Source organism: Sinocyclocheilus rhinocerous, unplaced genomic scaffold, assembly GCF_001515625.1.
Source record: "Sinocyclocheilus rhinocerous isolate Xijiao unplaced genomic scaffold, SAMN03320098_v1.1 scaffold1648, whole genome shotgun sequence".
Lineage (NCBI taxonomy): Eukaryota > Metazoa > Chordata > Actinopteri > Cypriniformes > Cyprinidae > Sinocyclocheilus > Sinocyclocheilus rhinocerous.
The window spans coordinates 1,214,358-1,223,655 of NW_015647958.1; the positions used below are offsets into that span (position 1 = coordinate 1,214,358).

At 42.8% G+C, this 9,298-nt stretch overlaps 1 non-coding gene across 1 annotated transcript; it reads right to left on the bottom strand.

The window, feature by feature from the left end:
• Nucleotides 1–3,596: 3,596 nt before the first annotated feature.
• On the bottom strand, nucleotides 3,597–3,669 carry trnaq-cug (transfer RNA glutamine (anticodon CUG)). Its single transcript has one exon. It is a non-coding gene; the product is annotated as a tRNA-Gln (tRNA).
• Between the last annotated feature and the right edge of the window lie 5,629 nt (nucleotides 3,670–9,298).

The window sequence follows — 9,298 nt, forward strand, 5'->3', positions numbered from 1 at the left end:
TAATAAAAACTTCCCTTATCCCGTTTAATAATCATACCACGTTTCACAATTTAAAGTTTAAAGCACATAGTTTTGAATAGTTTCAACGAACCCCATATAAAAACACATTCCCAAACAATCATAAATTCCTTCGGATCTCTGGGGTGGATTAACAGATGTCCGGTTAGATGGGTGGGGGGTGTACAGAAACAGGTGTCCATTTATGGTAGGAGGGAGGGGGGTTTTTATGACCCTCATCAATCAAATTTTTGACACATAGTCGACTATACTCTCTCTATTGATGTTTCTTATTTTATTTATGAAGAACACTTATGAAGAATATTGCAGTCATCAGCTGTAAGAGTTGATGATGGAGGAGGGTGAGTAGGACAGAGAAGAGAAGAGAAAGTTCTGTAAAGTTGTGCGAGAGTCAGAACAGTTGTTAAGTTTGTTGTGGTAGTATATAGTTTTAGCAGTGGAGACATTTGCAGAGAAGGAAGAGAGGAGTGACTGATACACACTAAGGTCGGTTGAGTTTTTTTATTTGCGCCATTTCCTCTCTGCAGCCCTGAGTCTAGAGCGATGTTCACGGAGAACATCGGACAGCCAGGGGGCAGAGGGGGTAGTACGTGCTGGTCTGGATGAAAGGGGGCAAAAGTTGTCTAAGCAAGATGTTAGAGTGGAGCAGAGAGTGTCAGTAGCACTGTTTGTGTCCTGTGCTGAAAACTGAGAGGGTGAAGGAAGTGAGGATGAAACCATATGGGATAGGTGAGAGGGAGAGAATGAGCGTAGGTTACGCCGAAAGGTGACCTGCGGAGGAGTGTGTGCTATGTCAGAAGTTAGTGTGAGGTTAGAAGTGATGAGGAAGTGGTCTGAGGTGTGTAATGGACTAACTAAAGTGTTGTCAGTGGAGCAATAGCGTGTGTTGTCAGGAGTTAGTGTGAGGTTAGAAGTGATGAGGAAGTGGTCTGAGGTGTGTAATGGAGTAACTAAAGTGTTGTCAGTGCAATAGCGTGTGTAGACGAGGTCCAGTTGGTTACCTGATTTGTGAGTAGCCATAGTAGACACTCGCTTGAGATCAAAAGATGCGAGCAGAGAGTTGAAGTCAGCAGCCTGGGGCTTTTCTAGGTGGATGTTGAAGTCACCAAGCAGTACCAGAGGAGTAGCGTCCTCAGGAAAGTTGGATAGTAACACATCCAACTCCTCCAAGAAGTTACCCAGTTGACCTGGGGGAAGATAAACAACTACAAAATGGATTTTAAGAGGGTGGATAATAGTAATTGCATGTGATTCAAATGAACTGTTGCCTGTAATAGATGGTAGAAGATCAAATTTCCATTCATTTGAGATAAGTAGACCAGTACCTCCACCCCTCCCAATCACGCGAGGGGTGTGGGGAAAAAGTGAAATTAGTGGAGAGGGCTGAAGGCGTAGCAGTGTCCTCGGGTTTGATCCAAGTTTCAGTTAGGGCCATGAGGTTGAGACCGGAATGAGTAGCAATAGAAGAAGTAAATTCTGCTTTGTTTACAGCAGACTGGCAGTTCCAGAGACTAAATGGAATAGAGAGTAAAGTAGTAGAGGACATAGACCGTAGATTATTAGAATTTGCCTGCATCCAATGCACAGTGCGTGCTTTCCGAATGTTAGTAGTAATGGTAGAGATTTGAAAGCATATAGTGAGTACAATTTCCTAAACAAGTATATGAGAACAAGCTGTACAAAAAGTAAAGAAAGGAGAGAAAAGCAATACTCAAATGCCTTGTCGGTGTCCTTGCTCAGTGGAGTCGCACAGGTAGAGTCGATGGTCTTTACACTCGTCGGTCTTCACACGAGGGCTGAGGTGAACTAACCAGTTTTATACTTGCCTGAGTACTCCTTATTGAAGTCAGCTGGCCATGCTTTACTATTTAGCAAACCGAAACTGGAAAGTCCCGCGATACGCACGAGAACAAACGCGACTTGAGTACGTATTTATCACGGTAAAACACAATAAGTGAAACAATGTTTCTTAGCAACGACAACCGCGCTGAAATCTAATGAGAAAACAAGACAAAACACTTACAAACTGCTGTCCTCTTCTGCTGCTCGACTGCTTCTTCTAACAAGTGCTTCCAAACAGGTAAATAAGTACTTTTGCTTGCTTTGGCCACGCCTTACTATTTAGCAAACCGAAACTGGAAAGTCCCGCGATACACACGAGAACAAACGCGACTTGAGCACTAGTGATGGGAAGTACGGTTCTTTTCCGCAAACCGGTTCTTTCGGAGAGTTTGTTGCAATGAACCGGTTCAAAAAAACGGTTAATCGGTTCTTTTATGCCCTAAAGTAATGACGTCATTCGCGATGACGTAATGATATCAAGTCTATCGTCCAGGGCTGGGATGAAAATACACATTCAAATATATAAAGTCAGTAATCATAACTTCAGTCAGTTAAAACGTCATAATCATGATCTGAAAAGTTTACAATTATGTTTTGCAACTTTGCACCCAAATACAGTAACAGGCAGTGATGTGCATACTAGGATTTAAGTCTTGAAGATATAAAGTAAATAAATTAGTTGTCATCAGCGCAGAAACCATAATCCACTTACTATACATAATCTAGGAGGATATTGGAGTTGTATTTACCTTATTTTAACACAATCCTCTCAGCAGACAAAAATTGGAGCAGTCAGGCTAATTAAAACGGGGTCAGGGGCGTGTGCTTGCAATCGACTCTGCGAGAGTGTGGGCGGGACGCGGCTCCATTTCGCTCGCTACTGCACAGACTCTGGTCCCGAGTTCTCTACTGCACAGACTCCGGTCCCAAATCAGCACAATATGGCCGCACCCTGTTGGGACAATGGCGGCTTCACTTTTCTTCAATGGAAGAGATTGAAGGAGCGTCGGCCATCTTTTTTTACAGTCTATGGGTTCAACCAATTCACTAAGAAGAACCGGTTAAATCAAATGATTCGTTCGCGAACCAGACTTCACTATTGAGCACGTATTTACCACAGTAAAACACAGTAAGTGAAACAATGTTTCCTAGCAATGACAACCGCGCTGAAATCTAATGAGAAAACAAAACAAAACACTTACAAACTGCTGTCCTCTTCTGCTGCTCGACTGCTTCTTCTTATGCAAGCTAAACTGACAGAAAACTGCCAGTTCTATGCTTATTCACATGGCTATAGTGTCACTTTGAACTTATCATACTGGAATATCTTGTGCAGCCAACTTAAATGGAAGCTCTCAAAGATGACCCAGGTGGGACTCGAACCCACAATCACCAAATCCGGAGGCTGATTCATTAGGCCACTGGATCCTTTCTCTCATGAACCCTGAAGCATTCACAGACAGTCTGATGCAAGCTAAACTGACAGAGCTTTCAGAAAATTGCCAGTTCTATGCTAATTCTTAAGGCTATAGTGTTGCTGATGCCATAATCCATTAGGACACTGGGCGTTTTACTGGCAGAGCCAGAGGTATTCACAGACAGTCTGGCTCACACTAAACAAAAAAATCTTTCAGAAGATTGCCAGTTCTTTGCTTATTCTCATGGCTATAGTGTCACTTTGAACTTTTCATACTGAAATATCTTGCATAGCCAATTTAAATGAAACCCCTCAAAGACAACCCAGGTGGGACTTGAACCCACAATCCCCAGCTCCAGAGGCTGATGCCTTATCCATTAGGTCACTGGGCCCTTTCTTTGGTCAACCCAGAGGCATTCACACACAGTCTGATGCTAGATAAACTGATAGAGCTTTCAGAAAATTGCCAGTTCTATGCTAATTCACATGTTTCGTTGTCATGGCTATAGTGATAAACTGATAGAGCTTTCAGAAAATAGCTCATGATGCCACTGGGCCTCTTCTCTGGTTGACCCATTCACAGACAGACTTATGCAAGCTAAACTGAAAGAGCATTCAAAAAATTGCCAGTTTTATGCTAATTCTCATGGCAATAGTGTCAACTTAAAGGTAACCCCTGAAAGATGCCCCAGGTGGGACTTGAACAAACAACCCCCAGCCCCGAAGGCTGATGCCTTATTCATTAGGCCACTGGGCATTTTTCCCCGGTCACCCCAGAGGAATTCGTAGACAATCTGAAGCAAGCTAAACTTAAAGAGCTTTCAGAGAATTGCAGAGTTCTATGCTAACTATCATGGCAATAGTGTCACTTTGAAGTTATCATCCTGGAATTTCTTGCACAGCCAACTTAAATGTAAACCCTGAAAAATGACCCAGGTGGGACTTAAACACACAATCCCCAGCTTCGAAGGTTGATGCCTTATATCCATTAGGCCACTGCACCTTTTTCCCTGGTCAACCTAACCTGCAAGCTAAACTGTCAGGGCTTTCAGAACCTATGCTATGTTATGCTCTATGCTTTGCTATTTCTAACTCTATGCTAGTTCCTCATGTTTTGTTGTCGTGGCTATAGTGCCACTTTACACTTATCATCCCAGAATTTCTTGTGCAGCCAACTTATATGTAACACAACAAAAACAACCCAGGTGGGACTTGAACACAGAGACTGATGCCATAACCCATTAGGCCACTGGGCCTTTTCTATGCTTAGTCTCATGGCTATAGTGTCACTTTGAACTTTTCATACTGAAATATCTTGTGCAGCCAACTTAAATGTAAGCTCTTAAAGACGACCCCAGGTGGGACTCGAACCCGCAATCCCCAGCACCAAAAGCTGGTGTCTTATCCATTAGGCCACTGGGCCTATTCTCTGGATGACCTATTCACAGACAGACTTATTCAAGCTAAACTGACAGGGTTTTCAGTGTGCCTGTTATATGCTTATTCTCATGGCTATAGTGTCACTTTTGAACTTTTCATATTGGAATATCTTGTGCAGCCAACTTATGCCGAGTTCACACTGCACGATTTTCAAAGACGTCGCATCACTGTTGGTTTCACACTGAACGACTATCTGGGGTAGCATTCAGTTGTTGCTGTGTTCACACTGCACGATGGAACGACGACAGGAGGTTACACACTGCATGACTTTACAATAGGAAAAATCGCCGACAGCTCTGTCTGGTGCAGGATTGCCAGGTTTTCGCTAGAAAACCCGCCCAATTACTACTCAAAACTAGCCTGAAAATAGCCCAATTGCTTTCGAGGGGGTCCCCCAGTAAAACTCACGTTCGGAGAGTAAAAACACATTTTTTTGGCGGGGTTCTCCTGGTACAATTCACATTCCAGGGCCTAAATATCACCTTATTGGGGTCGCTTCAAACTGCTGACATAAAAAACAACCGGCGGCAATCGCGGATTTGGCAACACTGGTCCGCAAACTACGTTTCATATAACTCCTCCCCGAACTTCCCGCTGCCCTGTATCGTGCTCTCTCATTGGCTGTAGGTCATGGGGTCCCCCAGTAAAAATCGCGTTCGGGGGTTAAAATAAATTTTTTTTTGGCGGGGTTCTCCTAGTACAATTCACATTCCAGGGCCTAAATATTACGTTATTGGGGTCGCTTCAACCTGCTGACATAAAAAACAACCGGCGGTGATTGTCACTCGCGTGAATGAGCACCGATTTGCCTCCGATTTTGGGCATTTGTCGGCGATTTCGCAAAACCTGTCGGCGAGTGAAAAATCGGGCTAAAATCGTGCAGTGTGGACTTGGCATTAAATGCAAGCTCTCAAAGATGACCCAGGTGGGACTCGGACCCACAATCCCCAGCTCAGAAGGGTGATTCTTTATCCATTAGGCCACTGGGCCTTTTTCTCTTGTTATCCCAGAGGCATTTATAGACAGTCTGAATCAAGCTAAACAGAAAGAGCTTTTGGGAAATTGCCAGTTCTATGCTAATTCTCATGGCTACAGTGCCACTTTGAAGTTATCATCCTGGAATTTCTTTTGCAGCGAACTTAAATGTAAGCTCTCAAACCTGACCCTTGTGGGAGTCGAACCAACCATCCCCAGCTCCGATGGCTGATGCTTTATCCATTAGGCCACTGGGTCTTTTTCACTGGTTAACCCAGAGGCATTGATAGACAATCTGACGCCTTATCCATTTAGCCACCTGGCCTTTTTTGCTGGTCCACCCACAGGCAGTCACAGACAGTCTGATGCTAGCCAAACTTTCAGCAAATTGCCAGTTCTATGCTAATTCTCATGTTTTGTTGTCGTGGCTATAGTGCCACTTTAAATTTATCATCCCAGAATTTCACAGAGACTGATGCCATAACCCATTAGGCCACTGGGACTTTTACTGTTGGAGCCAGAGGTATTCACAGACAGTCTGGCTCACACTAAACTAAACAAAGCTCTCAGAAGATTGCCAGTTCTTAAACTTAAATCTAACCACAGACTGGACTTCCGGTTATGAGGTGTGCAGAGTAGTCACGCGCTTAGCCTGCTCCCGCTGTTTTATCTTTAAGTTTCTTGTTAAACCTTTATTTTTTCTTCTGTAGTGCCAAAAAAGTTTCATAAACGGGATGTAATTGTTTGGATCGCCTTATCATGTCTAAAGCTAAAGGACAACTTGCAGAAAAGGAGTGCTCGCTGATTTCCATGGCCGACATAAGTTCGCTGCTGGACGAACACAGAGCGGCCCTTTCGGCCAATTTCAAATCCTCATTCGAGTCCCTTGCTTCTACGCTGGATAGCATTCAATCAACTATTAACGATCAAGTGCAACGCATTGATTCTCTCGAAGTTAACGCCTCTTCAGTTGACCAACGGCTCCAGCAACTTGAGGGCGCCTACTCCGCATTGCAGAAAGACAATGATCTGCTCAAACACAAAGTAGCTGATCTGGAGGGACGCAGCAGACGTCAAAACATTCGGATCATTGGATTACCCGAATCGATTGAAAGCCCTCGTCCATCAGCGTTCTTCTCTCAACTGCTCATCGATGTGCTTTGTCCTGAGGTCCTCACTTCGCCCCCCGAGATAGATCGAGTGCATCGGAGCCTCGCTCCCAAGCCAGCGCCGGGAGGAAAACCGCGACCCGTCATCTTGCGTTTCCACCGATTTCAAGTTAAAGACCTGGTAATCCGCGAGGCTCGCAAATGGGGTGTCCTGCATTATATGGGCCATCCGATTCGCATGTTTGATGACTACAGCCCCGACGTATTGAAGCAGTGCACCGAGTACAGAGGTTCGATGGCCGAGCTATATAAACGTGGGTACAAGCCCGCGCTCCTTTATCCAGCCAGGCAGCGCATCACTCAACAAAACGGGGATAAAACTTGGCTCCTGTCTGCTTTGGATGCTGTTAAATTCGTTCAAGACTTAAACACGAATTCGTAAGAAGGCCAACTGACATTTTCTGATTATAAATGTCTTGCTGCACTGTTGCTGGTATTGTGGTGCGGTCTCTTTTTTTCTTCTTTTGTTTTTATAAACCTCGTTTTACTATGGTCTGTAGTTGTGTAAATACTAGACCCTTTTGTTAAGTTTTGTATCCTGAATTCAGCACGCATCGTTGCACTGTGGTTTTGGCTACGCATCACTCTACCCAACGGGGATAAAACTGGGCTGTCTGCTTCGGATGCTGTCAAGTCTGTTAAAAATTTAAACACGAAATCGTAAGAAAGCCAACTTACACTTTCTGTTTATTGATGACTTGTTGAGCTGTTGCTACTATTGCGGTGCTTACCACTCTTTTATTTGTACTTTTATTTATTTATTTAATTTTTTATATATAAATTTCGCCTTACTATGTACTGTAATTCCGTCAGTACCGTACACTTTTAGTTTTGAATCTTGACATATGTATATATCCTTGCACGGTGGTTTTGCTGTAAGATTAATGCAGTTTTGCTACATAGTTATGTAGCCAGCGCGGTTCGCATAAGTTCTAGCTTCATGGCTCTGTGTTTCCTTTTGAGATGTTTGATTGATAAGGTTTAACATGTGTTCTTTAAATCTATTTACACTAATGTGGGGGTAGTGCGATTGGTATAAGGAAGTATTAATCTAAGCTGATCTTTGTATCAGAGTGCTGTTTGTTGCTGTTCTTTTCGGCAACTGGTTTTGGGTTCGTATGTTCAATGTGTTTTTTTTTTTTTTACAATCTTACGTGCTACCACCTTTTATTTTGATTTCGTGAATTTGTCATGGCTGCAGATTTTTGTTGGATTATTACCACTAAAAGACACTTATGTTAAATCGTAACACCAGTTCGGCATCCAGCGGTGCTTTGAGATTTATCAGCTGGAATGTGAAGGGGTTGAATTCACCTGTGAAACGCAATAAAGTGTTTGATCACTTGAGAAGTTTAAACACTAAAATTGCTTTTTTGCAGGAAACCCACCTTAAAGCATCTGATCATCTGAAACTTCATAGAGGTTGCGTAGGCCAACTCTACCATTCTTCATTTTCACGTAAGGCTCGTGGGACTGCAATCCTAGTGCACAAGTCTGTACCTCTGTCTGTTTCTAAAGTTATATCGGATCCTAACGGTCGCTTTATTATTGTTACTGGAAAAATCTTTGGTAGTACTTTGACTTTAGCTAATAAATATGGCCCAAATTGGGATAATGAGGATTTCTATAAAAACTTTCTTTTCTCTTTTCCAGAATTAGTTTCTAGTCAGCTTATTCTGGGTGGAGACTTCAACTGCTGTCTTGATCCCTCACTTGATAGTTCTTCCAATAAGCCCCTCTCTCAATCTAAATCATCTAAAATCATTCAGCTGTTTATGGAGCAGTATGCAGTCTCAGATGTATGGTGCTTTTTCAACCCCAGTGATAAGCAGTTTTCTTTTTTTTCTCCTGTACATGGTACCTTTTCTCGAATTGATCTCTTTCTTATCGATAATAAGTTGCTCTCCTCTGTTTGTACCTGTTTTTATAGTCCTATAGTAATTTCAGATCATACTACCTGTAGCGTCTGGACCAATCAGACACACCATTTTTCATTAGATTTAACAAATAAGTTATTCATTTGATTAACAAATACTCACAGACCCCTCATCCAATAAACATACTGGGTGCCAGGATGTCTGCGAACGACAATAGGCCTCTGATTCCATGGCAACCAATGCTGATATCACTGGTTTTATTGCCCAAAGGAATGTGGTTAGAGAAACTCACTACATTTTCCATAGGAAAGACACAATGCACAGTAAAATTGACTCTTCTCTAATTAATTCATAGGAAAACCTTTCTTTGAATGAACACACATATCCTTCAGGTCATTGTGTATCATATTTCCCCTTTGAGCTGATTCGCTACATACCATCATAGTGGATATTTCATTTCCGGGTGTATCTTTCATGCGATCCCCTTGGCACTTTAATTCATTTCTTCTTACTGACCCAGATTTCATTGAAACCATTAACAGTCGCATTGATCTTTTAAT